Source organism: Anser brachyrhynchus, assembly GCF_964034855.1.
Source record: "Anser brachyrhynchus genome assembly, chromosome: 9".
Lineage (NCBI taxonomy): Eukaryota > Metazoa > Chordata > Aves > Anseriformes > Anatidae > Anser > Anser brachyrhynchus.
Genome location: NC_137703.1, coordinates 25763034 through 25779341, shown reverse-complemented (window position 1 = coordinate 25779341; position 16308 = coordinate 25763034). Strand labels below are relative to the sequence as shown.

Genomic DNA, 16308 nt, shown 5'->3' with positions numbered 1-16308 from the left:
ATGATGCAAAGCCCACTGGAGTCTTTCCCTTGCCATCAATAGTTCTTGGCTCAGCTCCGATATGAAAGTAAGGCTGAGATTTTGACACTATCAGTAATTTCTTTACTATATCCCCAGACTATTAAAGACTGATATATTGATATTTAGTGGTCAAAAAAGTCAATTCAGATCATGCATATATTTTGCATATCCTAGTGTGAGATGAATGCAAGATACAGATTTTTTTTCCTGATAGTGTAATGCTGCATAAAAATATGCCTTTTTTGTTGATTTTTTAAATTGCCTTTATTTTTCATTACAACATTATGCTTTTCACCTTTTAAGCAAAGTTGAACATGGATAGTGATTTTATCCAACACTTCTTCAAAAGTACCTCATCAGTGTTCACTCATGTGGATGAAATTACATTTCATGGTGTATAACAGGATATTTTGCATATAATGAATGATCAAAAACAATTTTATTCTATGCCAGAAGTAAATATAAAAGTATATCATTTTTTGCATTCATTTCATTAAAGATTAGAACTGATTTTTCTAATGCATGGGAGGATCTTGTGTAACAACATAGTGATAACACTTCCTAACACTTTCCTAGGAAGCGGATAAGAATGATAAACTTTTAGGATAAATAGCACGAGAACTAGAGCTGAGCTAAAAATATTTTAAAGGGCATTAATCATAAACCACTTATGTACTCAAATTATACAACCCTAATTATACAAAGCGCAAGCACCACAAAGAGCAAAGTTTAGCCAATGAATTTTACCAAGATCACTATAAAAACATTCTGATTTTTCTGATTAGCTATCTAAATTGGTTTGATGTTTTGTGGCAAGGTTTTTTAATCGGTCAAGGACAGACTGTGGAACATTACTTGTACTTCATCCCCTTTACTCACAGGTTGCTTTTTCACAGTGAACACTGATAACCTGGAGTGTTATCTCTATCCTTTAGTCAATGCACACACCCCAATAAGCAGATTGTCCTGAATGAGCGATTAGAGTAACATGCTCTCAGGCTGAGGAAGCATTTAATGTGCAAACTTCATCACAAACAGCGTTCAAAAGGCATGAACTTAAAGATAATTTAAGTGCCCTCTTAAATTTGTGCTCTGATTGCTTTCATCGCAGAAGTAGCATGAAGGATTTAGAAAGCTCTGCTCATTCCCTTGCTGTGCTGAGCACTGTTCCTCTTCATTCAAATTACTCACACTTCGGCACATTGTGTGCAGCCTGTCTTGTCTTTTAGTTATTTAAGTTTGGATTTTTCACACACAGGCTCAGGAGTGATGCCACAGTACTTGAGGTTAGAATCAGATCCACACAGGCCTTGCTTAAATGTACACATGTGAGAAAGTAATAGTATTCCTTTTGTCTAGCTGGTTTAATTAGCTCCTTGGCAATATTACTGCAAGCAGAAAGTTATCCTTCTGGTGCATCGATCAGTGTCTTACATGAAACACTCATTTTTTAAAAAGTAATATTCAAGGAAATAAGCATATAGGAATTAATTTAAGATTTCGAATTAATGTACAGTAAAACTCCTGCTGCATTACTCAGTCAGAAGCATGATCTGGTTTAAGGAAGAGCAAGTACAATAATTATGCAGCTTTCACCACCCAACAGAAGCATGCTCGCAAGATAATAAGCAGTAACATGATAAGCTTCCTTTATTTGTGGACGGAGAATTGGGAAACAAGTTTAATTCTTTTTACGTACCAAATATTATACAAATGGCCTCTAGAGGGATCCAGGTTATTGCTTTTCTGCTAAAATCTCTTAGGCATTTTTTTGTTGTTGTTAGTACTTCTGAAAAAGTGTATCATTCAACTAGAAATAACGATGCAAACATTTCATATTAATGGGTGATGGAACTACAGAGCTCATGACCTAAGAGAAACCTTTTGAAAATACAGCTATTACAAAACATGGAGGGCAAGGTTCATATCCAGAAGTCCTGTCCCAAGCAATCAGCTCACATCTCATTGAATAAAGCAAAGAAAACCAAAGAAGTGCCTAGGCATTTAGCTGTCTATCTGAAACTCACCTGAAGTCATCATTTTGCACACTTAGATTAGGAATGTGGTAAGAATTAAGCTCATGTTTCTGTGGAATGAAGCAATTCTTGTTTCAGCTCCTAGAACACTAGGACAGAATTATTTCACCTATGTTTTTAATATAGCATGCATATAAATTTAACCAAAGGGCACGACTTTCATTCTATACTGTCTATATTCTATTTATACCATATTCTGGTTTGACTAAACAATGGACAGGTAGCTTCAAAACAGCTTCAGAATTCAGTCTAGCAAGCTTTTGGGTAGATTCTACTGAATGTGCACTTTGCATGCCATTAAATGTAATTGTAATTATAGGCATACAGAAATGCCTGGGTGCACAGGTGTGATATGAAGTCCTCAACATGCTCCAACTCAGTTTGCAGCAACATCTTCAGTTTCACACTCTGCTAAAAGCACATTTTCAGGGTGCCTATCAGAATACTGTATGAAAATACTTAGACAATTTCTTGACAAAAGTGTGGTTTGGCTTCCACAAGCTGAGATGGAGGTGGAAAAGGGTAAAAGAAAGGTTACACCAAGGCCACCTTGATCCCCACCCTTTGGTGGTAACATCAGGTGACAATTCTGCCATTACATGACATGATTTATTGAAACTGGAACCTCTGAACAGACTTCAGTTTGCATAATACAAGATACTACAAAGGCAGTCCAAAACCAGTATGGTCCACTGAGTTTGAATTTTCACTGAACTGTACTGCTCTTGTCAGATTACTAATGGATGTCCTGATAGCATAAATGGTGATAGCACATCAATGCAGAACTAGTTTTGTGGCATGGGCATTTGGTGGGGGTACAGACGGTGTCACTTCATAGAACACAGAACACAACACGAGATCCACAAAGGTGTCTGCTGTTTCTGACATACCTTGTCAAAAACCGTAAAATGCAAATAAATTGTCTTTTCCCTGACAAAATTTTGTGGAGATAATTTGTTAGTATCTGGGAAGTGCTTAAGTGAATAGACCACAAATTCAGGTAGAAAAACTCTACAAATTAACTCACACCTTACATATAAATGAAAGGCATGATCCTCCTCCAGAGAAACCAATGACAGCTTTTGTTTCTAACTCAAAAGGCACATTGTGCAGTTAAAGCCTCCTACTGTTGCTTTTTGTTTTAAAATTCAGCTTGTAAATAAAAGAAAAAAACATTTAATTAAAAGTTCTAGTATAAACCAGGCAAAGTTGTCTTATGCTTTATTGTGTGCTTTGTATAACATTAGAAAAGCTGCAGAATTAAACATTTAAGTTTCTTCCCGAGGGTAAAATAATAAAACAAACAACCATAAACTGGAATCTAAACAAAAATTTCTCATTTTACCAAGCATGCTGCTAGCTGAATTACTTGATTACAACTTCTACAATTTAATAATCTAGACAATGAAATATCTCCTGAACCTACTAGCTTCAAAACTGTTAGCCTCCAATGAAAAATGACAGTGTTTTTCCATGTGTGGATTAAGTAATAGTACCCCTTACTAAAACAGGAACATTTCATTTATTGTCTAGCTGTTATTCCTACATAAATTTTTCTCTCCTTGTAGTTTTTGGGTACCGTCTATACTGGAAAAATAATTTGTTTTTCCCTAGCTGGAATTCAAAGAAGTAGTTAAAAGGTTAGGGTTCGTTCGTTCTTTCTGGAATTTGAATCTGCATTTCTGCTACTTAGTTAATGCTATATATATAAATATATGTTCCTCTTGAAGGATTTTGATAAGCAAATTCTAACCATTCCCATTCTAGTGGATTAGTGGATTTTCCCTCATGATCTCAGTAGGAAAAGAAAGGTTTTTTATGTGATTTTCCAACTCTATCTAATTAGATGAGACTCTTCACATAAGTCAGGTCTACGTATCATATTGTCCGTTCCCTTCCCCCCCCCCCCCCCCCCCAAAAAAAAAAAAATATATATATATAAAAAGTTTACCTTACAGTGGGACTCAGAAACTTCAGACATGTTGGGTCTCTGCTGTGTTCAGTCCAGAAGTCCTGAAGATCGTTCAAAGCCATTGTACCTTATTGGTTGGAGTAGGCCCCACATACAGCCAAAGATGTAGGATTTCTCACATCATACAGTAGCATAAATCATCCTGGCTGGAAGAAAGAGGGTATCAAATAATTTTTGTTTAGGAAAAAAAATCCTAAAAGTAGAGACCATTATTGTTGTGAATTCTCCAATCTGCAAAACATAATCAAAAAACAGACCCAAAAGCAAATTAATGTGCTGCTACTGAAATGAAATTCAAATAACTGTAACATCAAACAGCTAATAGAAGAAACAGATCAAAGAATTTGCAGCAGAAGAACAAAACTGTTCCTCTCCAACCTCACAGCAGAGCTAAGCCAATTTTTAGTAACACATCTATTAATGACCATATATTTTCACTAATGAAACTGTAAGCGCTTTAAAGGGCAAAGGCTGTTGGTAGTGCTTGCCTTGTGCATTGCTTAGCACATTTCCAGCACTTAGAAATTACATATGCCAGAAGAGAAAACAAACCTTACAAAATGAATATTCCTTAGAACTGACAGGCATGTGCATATTCATTCAAAGTAAAACTTCATCCACTTCTGAAGGGTGTAAGTTTTTAGCTGGATGATTTCATACATTTTTAACTCTAAATAGTTACATAAGGTGACAAGGTAGTACAAACTGGTCATGAATTCATACAAAATTCACAGATCAGAATGTTTACTGAAAAGTACATCCATTTCAAAGTATTTACTTTTTTAAGTATTTACCTTTTAAAGTAAAATCCACATACCCATAAACTGTTTTAATCTCAATAAATGTTTTGCTAAACACAATTTTTTTTTGTCTTTTATTTAACTTCAGGAAGAATAAGGACTGTTTTGAGCAAGCCTAAAATGCCTCCCTTCTTCACTCAGCCATTAACATCACCTCAAACAAACTGAGTAACTGACAAACTGAATAAATAATGGTATTCTAGGTTTTACCAGGTTTCATCCTTAGAGGTCTTCAGTCAAATTTTCTTAATACAATTTTTCTTATTATAACTCTTGTTTACTTCTTAGATTTTTTTTCAATATCCAACTCACCTCTACTTCAGATCTTTGCTCAAAATCTGTTAGGGTTTTTGGAAATAATCTATTGCCTCCTTTCTTTTTGGTTCACTATTTACTATGCACTGTTAACTCCCTTCCCAACGTTTACATGAAAAGTGAAAAATGTTTATTATTGTGTTCCCTTACTGTGCAATGGTAATTTTTGTATTTGAAGAGTACATAGCCTATGCTCTTAAAGATGCTTTGTGATACTTCTACATCTTCTTTATGTATTAATAATGTTAGTAGCTCTAGTTGTCACATAAAATCTCTAGAAAGTAGGTGCTTGTTTCCTGAAAGATTTCAGCATAACTTCTTTGTCTATATTCTCCTATCTTGTCATTTTCCATTTTGTCTCCTTATCTGCCCTTTGTCACAGAATTTGTATCTCCAGATGAACCCTGAATAGAGAAAAAAGAAGAGAAAGAGCTGCAATTTTAGAAGAAAACCAAGCCTACACATGGAACTCTTCCACAGAAGTCTAAGGTTGGTGACATAAATAACAGACAGCAGAAGAGCTTTCCCATTTCCAGGAACCCTTTTCCTCAGATATTTAACAGGATTCTGCTGTGCAGTATAAAGATACAAGCTGAAAACAAGTTCTCTTTCCCTTAAACAAACAAACAAAACATTATTTTGGGCTTACCTGGCATTGTGACTAATCAGTTTCCTTCGCCACTTTTTAACCTCAGTGAGGATGAAGTCAGAATGTGGCAGGTATTGTAGATGACCAAATTGCTTCTTTTTAATTTGGTGTCAAGCCCTAACAAATCTGCAGTATTTCTACCCACACCTACACATATTCCAAGTTTGCCAAACAAAGAATTGGGTTAAAATTTGAAAAGTAGAGATTAACTTCTCTCATTCAATTTGAGCACAGTTCAAATGCTGGAGTTGAAATAGTGCCTCTCGTATATGCATGCAATTTACCACCATAATGCCTTTTATTCTCTTTTCATGATCCTGGGTGATTTCTTGCAAAATTCATTGGCTATTCACTTACCGAGAATTTAATTGCACTACAACTTACCTTCTCACATTTTGTTTTATTAGGGTTGTGTTATGTCTTTTAGGACAACAAGAGACAATATCCAGCAGATACATTTCCCATTTTTACTAGGTAGGAATGAGAAACTTCTGCTTTTAAGGAGTGTTCATGGAATTTTGCTGGAACCCAAGGAACCTCCAGGGAAACGTCCTTGTTAACTGAAATAAGAATTGTGATCAGTATGGCAGCCTTGGCACTCTCCTGTGAATTTCAGCCAAAAGTAGCTGTGATTCTGGAAGAATTGCATGGGAAGCGGATTTGGAGAATTTACCTGGCTGTTATTTGTGTCAGATGTGACTGACAATGTGACTGCTTGTTCTTCCACCTGCGTTTAAGAAAAACACTTTTACGTTTCCCATAGTGTAGGGGCACTTTGCCTGCAAAAGGCCTGCAAATGGAGGAATGGTTTAAATTTTAAGTAAGAAAAACATACTGGCCATAGAAAAACTAGAAATCATAAGTCAGAGAGACCACAGGATAAAGGCAGGGGACAGTGAGCAGTTTTAGTTTTAGTTTCCTACAAGTTCATATCTTGTGGCCAGGTTCCTCAGTGATATAAGGTCTGACTGAACCTTCCCTCGGCATCATGTTTGTACCAACTTCCCTCACAAGAGACTCTTTGATACCTAATAATAAAATCATTCAGATTTTTTACTTTTGAAAAAGTACACTAGGTTTCCCTCTTCTACTTGGCTTCTTTTCAAGTGTACTAATTACTTGCACGAATATCTGTGAGACTTCAATTTATAGCAACTAGTCAATGTGTTCAAAAGCTAGTAGGGGAATATAGACAAACACTCACCCATGCACTGGAGGACAATAAGCAGGACACAAGTCTCATTAGCTTCAACACTGTTCAACAACAGCTTGTCTCAGAACTGGAAACAATCAAATATCTTTGCTTAAATTTCAAGAGACTCATTCAGGTAAAGTATTCTCTACAGCTACTAAACGACTGCAAAAGTATTTTTGCTGGTCTGCCAGCAAGACATTTCTATTTCCTGGAATCAAGATGGACTGTAAAAAAGCAATAGACTTGCATCAAGTAACAGAGATCATGAAGCAGTTTGTTTCTAATGATTAAGTCATAAAAAATTCATGGGAGCATATTAAGCCTTCAAGCCAGTCAAAATGCTTTCTTTGCCAATAGAAAAAAAATTTCTTTCTTTTCTCCACTCAGAAAACCAGCTAATTTCAATGGTGTTTGCTAGGGAGCAGTCACTCCATATCTGACTGCCATGTGTCTTGGTAATAAAACAAGCTGAATAAATTAACATTGCTATACTAAGCGATGCATCTAGTCATGGTACAATTTCCTTTTTTTTTTTTTTTTTTTTGACATATTCCCTAGAACAATCAAGTGCTTTGATTTCTATCTCTTTGTAATACATACAATATATTCTAGCCACTGGTGTCTGACTAATTACAGATTCTTGATTGATTCTTACCCAATCCATAGAGGAAGTAAGGGAACACTTGTTCTGCACTGTTGCACTTGCCCTGCAACAGTGGCAGTTTCACCCTTAATATTACAAAGAAAATGTCCGCTGTGAAATTTTGTATGCTTACGGCTAGGTCTGCAGTTATATTACTTTATTGTTAATACTATTGCTCAGAAGATAGCATAAAAAGAGTTATTCTCAAGTAGAAATATTTGTATTGGTATATTTTCAGCTCCTGAACATCAGCTGAGATTACTGCTTTAGGTCATTCCAGTGATATCAATCATTTTTTTTTTGTGAGGTAGCAAAGCAACAAGATAAAGTACAAACTTAACCAATGGGATTTGCTTTGATGAGTATATGGTTATTTAATAACAAAAGACATGATGCTGCAAGTGTAAATGTAGCACAGAAAAAATGTCCTTGAATAGTGGACAAGAATATTCTGAATGCCCTGGATTCTAAATCTTTCATTAAAGATTTAACTGAATCTGGTATGGTTTCTATTTTTTCTAATTCAGATTCCTTTTTTTTTTTTTTTTTTAATTAAAGAGGACATCTGCATTCCTCCTTTAGGTGATATAACTTACCTTCAAAAGCTGTTTGCATTTTTATCTTCTAAAATTATACTGAATGGAATGTGTCCACACAGAGTTTGAACCATAGTCTTGAAAGAGAACTTAACCACTTGAACAAACTGTGAATGGTACTTAAAAATTATCTGGTCCCTTCCACCCTAATAGTGCTGTTCACTTGGGTACACACACAAATAAAAAGCACATTCTTAATTAGCTCATCTGAAAGAACTGCCTCCTAAGCGTATCTTCCCATGCTCTGTTTATAATTGTGAAGTTGTCACACTAAGGGAAAAAACCACGACTGTTTTCATGTTCTGCTATGCAGTCTTAAGCTAATGAGTTTGCACTTGGACTTATTCATTAACATGTTTTAAATTCTTTGTATAAAAATCTTGCCCAAGACTCTGTTAGTGAGAATCTAATACAATATGTTAAGATTTAATGCCTTCAACTTTCTGAAAAGACTATGGTGATTACTTGGCTGAGTAACATATGTCCATAGTCTTGATGAATTTTGAATGCTACTCTCACTGAAAAATGGAAAATGGACTATTTTAAACAATCACACTGATTGCTTCTACTTACGTGTTGAACACGAGAATGAAGCTTATCATTCTAAATTCATTTCAGTATTAAGGTAAAATGCTATCCAAGTTTTAATTGCATGACTATTGAGAACATCTATTCCTAAGTTAAAAAACAGAACCAAATACTTTTTACTTTACAAGAAAAGTAAGTCTTAAAATTAAGATGTTGAAGATGCAGAAAAAGACTGTAGATATGACAATCATAACTTTTCAGTAAGTAAAACACCTTTCAAAATGTGGCTGGCTGTAGCAATGCAATGCAAATAATATTTGGTCAAAGATATGATAAATTTTCTGGATGTCAATACAACTTAAATCAATCTTACTCTCACAGCAGAAGTAACAGCATAATGTACAGAAGTGTATATATCAGCTTACGTGGCCACTGGGTTGATCAACCGCAAATACTATGTAGGATTGTTAAGCTACAGGAAAAACATATTGCTGCATGGGAAATAGACAGCTGCCAGCACGTTAATATAGTTATAAGAAGCCAGCTGAGTATGTTTCATTTATAACTATGAATTTTGGCAGGGTCTAAACACTATTAGCATTAAAGTGAGAAAAGTCTCCACCAGATTTAGACAACTAGCTGAACCTCAGAGATAGTTTGGAGTATACTGAATTCAAAAGAAACACTTAGGGTGCTACCTCTTTCTGAAAAGTCCATTTTGAGTTCTTTGTTTACATTAGTAGTGCATTTAAGCAGATTGAAAAACAAAAAGCATGTTCACAGAATGTCGAAACCACACATTTCTCAGCTATTTTCAAATGTTACAAACAAAACTCAATACAAACACATCAGAAGGGAGAAAAAGAAACTAAGTATAACAGCTATGCTTTTGTCAGTCCACTTTCTCTGTGATGCAATGATTTCTCAGGTAAAGAATTTGCCTGAAAACTGTATCTGTGTAACATTACATTTGATGAGTTTCATTGTTATAACATTATAGCTGAAGGCTGATCAATATCAAATTACCTTGAACAAAGCCAAGTCTGCAGCACAGTTGGACCACTGCATTGTGATCAAGGTAAAGATGTAATTTGTAAGTACAAATCAATTCTCTTTTTCATTTGTTACGTTACAGTTGAAGTTGCACTTGATTCTGAGACTTGGCTTCAAATCCTGATCTGTTGTTATAGAAAAAGGTAGTACAAATCATCAACCTTCTTCACTATACACGAAGATAACCTCATATATAACATAAACATCACATGTATAAAGTAGTATTCTTTCAATAAATATTATTGATCCTTACCCAAGCCATTGACAGAATCATTTACAACCAGACACTTTTTTCATTCAGGCACCGAAGACCTCTGGAGCCTGTAGTATTCCACATGGTAACGACATATTCTACCCATATTACAGCTGAGGGTAAATGCAAGTACACTTTTTTTTTCTACTACTAATTCAGCTGCTTGAGCACTTCTCCTCTGGGTGTTCCAGACTGGAACATCAAACAAAGGTAAAAACCATCCAGCTCTTATTCCCATTAAGCCCCTACTGCTGAGGCCAGGTGGAGATCCCCCAGCTTAGGTTAGTATGTGACTTCTCTAGTAGGACTAGGTTTAAGGTTTATGTATCACTGGAATAGGTTTAGCAATAAAAATGGTTCTAAAAGCCTTTTCAAACCCACCTTAGGGTAAAACCCCTATTCCTGATTCTGATTGTATCACAGTTATTGTAAACACATTTCTGACATAAGGAGTTGACATGCAATCTCTATTTGGTAAACTTCAGTTTAAATCCTGCCTATACCAAGATTTCAATCAATGCTGTTAAGTGGCTGGATAAACTGGCTTTCTTTCTTGACTATATATTTAGTCCTTCAATGAAGTTTCCTTCAGATTGATCCAAACCCACAGTACACTGAATATGGACTTTCTACACCATTGCATACTCACCTCTGGGACGTGGGTTTGGGCAAGCACTACCGTCAGCCCCCACAATGATGATGCTTATGGAAGTTCCAGATTTAAACACAGTCTTAAAAAAAACTGTTCATTGCTTTGTTAGAGCAGAGTTTGGGTGTTCTGTATTTCACGGGATTATGCCTATAACAGATATGTTTAATTATCCTGATCCAGGTTCAAATGGATTACTAAAACCTAGAAAGCTTTTACAGATAGAAGAAATCAAACTGGGTTATGCTTCCAGTCATTTATCTTTTGCGTATTCACTCCATGAGGAACCAACAATACCATGCAGAGTTTTACACATTCACAGTGAAAAAAAACTTACTGGTAGAATCACAGGTAATAAAATCATGCCTCAAATAGAAAAAAAATAACCTCTCAGCTATTCAAATGAGCTCTGCAAAAATCTGGTATTGCATCTGGAATGAAAAATTATTTATAATCAGTTATAATTTACTGATTCATAATCAGTCCCCACACTATTTCAAATCTTACTTAAAATAGAAAATTACATTATTTTGGGAATCATTACTAAACAATTCTATTCTTTGCTTTCTTATTCTTCTTTCTTCCCTCCCCTCTCTCCTTTATATCTGTTGAAAATTTTGGGTATTAATTTTTTATAAGATACTATTCAAGTCCTTTGCTCATTAATACTATCATTTGGAAAGTGTAGTTTTCAATGTACCATTGTGTACAACTTCTTTTTTTTTCTTTTTTTGGCAGTGGGGCAGGAGAGGGAATTTGTCTTGGTGCTTTTGGTTTGACATAGTGTAGTGGGTTTACGTAGCAAGGTTTTGGTAGCAGGGGGCCATAGGGGTGGCTTCTGTGAGAAGGATCTAGAAGCTGCCCCATGTTTGGTAAGGGCCCCACTGCTGACCAGAGCTGAGCCAATAAGTGATGTTGTTTTGCGCCTCTGTGAGAGCATATTTAAGGTGGGAAAAAACAAAACATGCTGCACCCCACAGCAGCTGGGAGAGTGAGAGGAGTGAGGAACAGCCTTGCAGGCGCCAAGGTCAGTGCAGAAGGAGGGGGAGAGGTGCTCCAGGCGCAGGAGCAGAAGTCCCCTGCAGCCTGTGGTGAGGACCATGGTGAAGCAGGCTGTCCCCCTGCAGCCCATGGCGTACCACGGTGGAGCAGGGTTCCACGCTGCAGCCTGTGGAGGAGACCACGGTGGAGCAGGTGGACCTGCACCGATGGAGGCTGCGGCCTGTGGAAGACCCCTGCCGGAGCAGATTCCGGGCCGGACCTGTAGCCCGTGGAGAGGAGACCACGCAGGAGCAGGTGAGCTGGCAGGAGCTGCTGCCCGTGGGGGATCCAGGTTGGAGCAGTTTGCTCCTGAGGGATGGACCCCTTGGTACGGACCCATATCTGGAGCAGTTCTTGAAGAGCTGCTGCCTGTGGGCAGCCCACACCAGATCAGTTCAGCAAGGACTGCATCCCGTGGGAGGGACCCCACAGCACAGGGGACAAGAGTGACTGAGAAGGAGCGGCGGAGAAGCAGCGCTATAGACTGACCATAACCCCCGTTCCCCTGTGCCACTCGGGGGGAGGAGGTGGAAGAGGATGGATGTGGGGGAAGGTGCTTTTGGTTTCTTTCCTTTGTTTCTCGCTTCTCTAGCTTGTTAGTAATAGGCAATAAATCTTACTATCTCCCTATGCCGAGTCTGTGTTGCCCGTCACAATAATTACTGCGCGATCTCCTCGTCCTTATCTCAACCTTTGAGCCCTTTTCATCATGTTTTCTCCCCGTTCCTCTTTGAGGAGGGGGAGTGAGAGTGGGTTTGGTGGAGCTCAGCCGCCCACCCGAGTAAAACCACCACACATAGTTATAATCACAGTTAACTCTATCTCTAATTCACCAATTAATATTACACGTGAATTGCTTCTACTGTGCTGCTCTTTAACAAAACAGTCCATAGTCTCATGTCAGCTTCTTGTTGAAAGGCATCTTCCCCAAACAGTATTCTTGCATATATGAACATATTTTTGAAAGCTTTTTAAAGAACACCAGCTGTTGAAGCCTTGCAGCCTAGCACAACTTTGTTACAGACTTCAGCCTTCCCAGCCATTTCTTTTTTTTTTTTTCTCCTGGAAAAATTTGGAAGTATTCCAGTTGTTGGTCGAAATTCATCTCATCTGACTTCACCTACTGAAATGTGATTGATAAGATTTACTTTCAGTCATCTGAAGATATTCCTCTTTTGACAGATACATGGATAAACTGGCGTATGGAAGTGCCTGCATGTGTCCATTCTCCAAGACCAGAATAGTCACCAGAGAGAGCAATACTTTCAGAAGGTGTTTCTTCTCATTTTAAGATTTATATGTCTACAGGTAGATGAGATAGGACCAAACACTTTCTTCCATAACAGCTAGTCCCAAGCTGGGGACTTTAGGCATCGAACTTTTTGTCAAAAATTTAGCTTCCCAATGATTCCCAATACAGATGAGTAAGTCAGAGGTGCTCCAAACAAATGGATTGATTTCTGTCGATCCACATCATGTGAAATACTGCAGACCTGAAAAAGTTACATGTTGTCCATCAAAGGACAGTTTCTGCAGTCCTTGCTAGCTACCCAAAACGTACATGCAGCCCATTCGATGCTGTGATACCACCCCTTCACAACACAGTTAAGAAATGAGGATTTTTCTCTTTTCATGTAAATGTTGGGAAGGGAGTTAACAGTGCATAGCAAATATTGAACCAAAAAGGAAGGAGACAATAGATTATTTCCAAAAACCCTAAAAAATTTTGAGAAAAGATCTGAAGTAGAGGTGAGTTGGATATGGAAAAAAAAATCAAATCCTTTTCACTCCATATCTTGCCTCATATTTTTATATCACTTTTACTGTTCTACCCTTTCTCAATATGAGGATTTACTAAAAGCTCCAGGGGAGGCTGGCCACTGCTGATATTTCCTATCAGTATATTTAATTCCAGAGATATAGTAAGAAAACAAGCAAACAAATAAATAAATAGGAATGAGGGTCTGGAGTTGACAATGTAATATCTGAAACTTGCTGTTATGATTAGGGTGTCTTTCTTCCTCAAGCAACCTGGACTTTGTTATACACAGGCCAGGCTGTAAATCAGAAGGTATTGGATATTTCCAAAGCTATAAACAACATCAAATTATGTGGCTTTATCTTAAAGAATCATTGGCAGAGAGAAATTAGGGATGGAAGTCTTATTAAACTGTCTAGTTCAATCTCTGCCAGCATGGGATTATTCCCTGGAATGTGTTTTGCAGCACGTTATCCACAACTGTTTCCATATGTGATTTTGCTCTGGAAAGAGCTTATAAAAGTGATATGGTATAGTGTTGTTCTGTTTGAATCAATGATTTCTCTCTCAGTTGCACAAAGTTTAAAGAAATATTTTTTTCCTTTCAGTTGAAGATATTTATTCTTTCAATCATACACACTGTCACTTCTAATAGATGCTCTGTGCTACATCCTCACCTTTATTTGCATTGTGTAACTCCACATTATGCCTCAGCTCACTCCGATTGCCTTAGGCATACCGTGATACAGGAAAGAGGACTGAGGTAACAGCACAGGTAAATGCTTTATCAGAGATAAAGCCATACAGATTCTTTGTACTACATACATCTGCACTGAGACTTACATTAATACTGTATCTTCCTTCCACAGCTGCTCCTCTCTTATTTTTGAGACCACATATTTTGAATCTTGACGTAATAAATCCTTCATTATTCTCAATTTCCTTCTGATATCACTACTGCAATTATTCAGATATTGCTATCATTCCTCCCAAGAGACCTGTCTTTTAGCTTTAGGTCAGTTACATGAACCCTGAAGCTGCTGAGAATATTATTCTGCCTCAGAGTAAGCTGGTTTGCTATTAGTTTAGTGCTCCTTCATCTTCTCTTCGAAGGAAGTGTGACATTTTCATTTATCTTTTTGATTTTATTCAGTTCCTTTTTTTTTTCCTTTTTTTTTCCCCTTCCATTTCACAGTTTTAAACCTAGAGTTCCTTCTAGAACTGGAATGTAATTTTTATTTTCTGGACCAGAGTGACCGAAGAGGCTAGGTGTTTTTACCAGGTAAGATTCATCTCTGCCATTTCTATAGGTTATTTCAGGCTCCATGTAAGTACATGGTCCTCTTCACATTATTATCTGAGTGTCCACAGGCTTTAAGGTCGGATGCAGGCTGTGCGTTGGGGAATGATGCTCATGCTTGCTGATGGCAACGAGCAGATGCGTGTCCACCGGAGCACTGACTGGAACTGCTCTTCTGGGATTTTCTCACGATTCTCAGCCTATCCATTTCTTCTTATTATAATTATTCTCCCCATTATTTATCATATTCCTGCTCTTTGAAAGCTTTGCAAATGTTAATCGTTTTTTGCTGAATCCAAAACAATTCCAATTCCAATGCCATCAAGCTGCTTTTTAATTGTTAACAACTAAAGGGTAGGGTTACATTCTTACCACTGCCAAAACATGTCAGCAGCTCTGTATCCACAACTTTAACACAAATCATTTTGTTTTCGTTTTTGTTTTTTCCTCAGTCTTCTCTGCTTGCCTGTCAACATTGGCTTTACTGAGGCTCTTCACAATGTCCTTATGCTGTTTCAGTACTGTGGCAGGCAGGCAAGCACAAAGCATACCACAAGTGTCTTTGGGAAACTTGACTTGCCTCTCAGATGAAGCCTGCTTGCGGACAACCTGTTGGGCACTCTGGTGCTGTAAAACCAAATGTATGGATGCAGAGATCTGCTTGCCCCAAGAATTGCACTGAGGTGCCTACATTTATATTTGCTGTCTCTCTACTGCATGACCAAGTCAGGCTTAAAAATGCAGTGTAGGTTTAATGGTCATTACCTACAGATGCTCTGTCACCAAAGCAGGGTTACACCTCTTCGTTTCACTGCATTCTTCTTTTCTCACAATCACAGTGGCATCCTTGGTGTTGGAGTACTTATGAAAATCCTGCTTTGCACTTTCCCGCTGTTTTCTAGTCTGAAGCTCATCTTGCCTGCTGCAGATTCCTTTGCCTCATCTTTCATATCTTACAAGAGAAGAATGCACTTTGTCAGTCCTTATTCTAGCTGCAGGCTGTACTGCAGCCTGAGGCTTCCAGATGCATTTTAGAGAGAGAGGGCTGCATTGACTGCAGTGGTTAAAACATTAAGCAGACACTTGGGGAACCTCAGTTGTATTTTTACTCTGTCACAGTCTTGCTGAAGGACTGTGGCCAACTCCTGGAACCTCTTTTTGCTTCAAGTTTCCCCATTTTTTACATGAAGATGATACTGGCTTCCTTTATAAAATGTTTTCTTGCCTACTGAAGAAAAATATCTTGCAAGAGAAGTGCTATTATTGTTTCACTCACACAACCCTTGCTATTTTCTCATCACAGTCACAGGAACAGAAGCATTATAAAGCAAGTACCTGAGAGAGGAGGTTCCCTCTAATAATGGGAGTGAAAGGCCCAGAGCCTTTGGCATCTGCACCAGAATGGCAGTGGGTCTGCCAATGCTGCATGTTTTGCAACTTTCAGCTTTCCAAAAACTTTCCAGTCCGAGTATTTATTTATTTTTTTAATGCTGGAGAA

The 16308-nt window shown here is 37.6% G+C and overlaps 1 protein-coding gene across 12 annotated transcripts in view; it reads right to left on the bottom strand.

Annotated features, from left to right (window-relative positions):
* Window positions 1-16308, bottom strand: part of LOC308199635 (uncharacterized protein) — a 305939-nt gene that overhangs the window by 64997 nt on the left and 224634 nt on the right. For 10 of the 12 annotated variants that reach the window (XR_013954765.1, XR_013954766.1, XR_013954767.1 and 7 more), the window contains exons 10-14: window positions 16146-16300; window positions 9782-9933; window positions 6998-7073; window positions 5295-6583; window positions 4009-4260 (exon numbers count right to left, since the gene is read on the bottom strand). The gene's annotated coding sequence lies outside the window, so the exon portion shown is untranslated. The other 2 variants (XR_013954775.1, XM_080604065.1) reach the window with 2 other exon arrangements.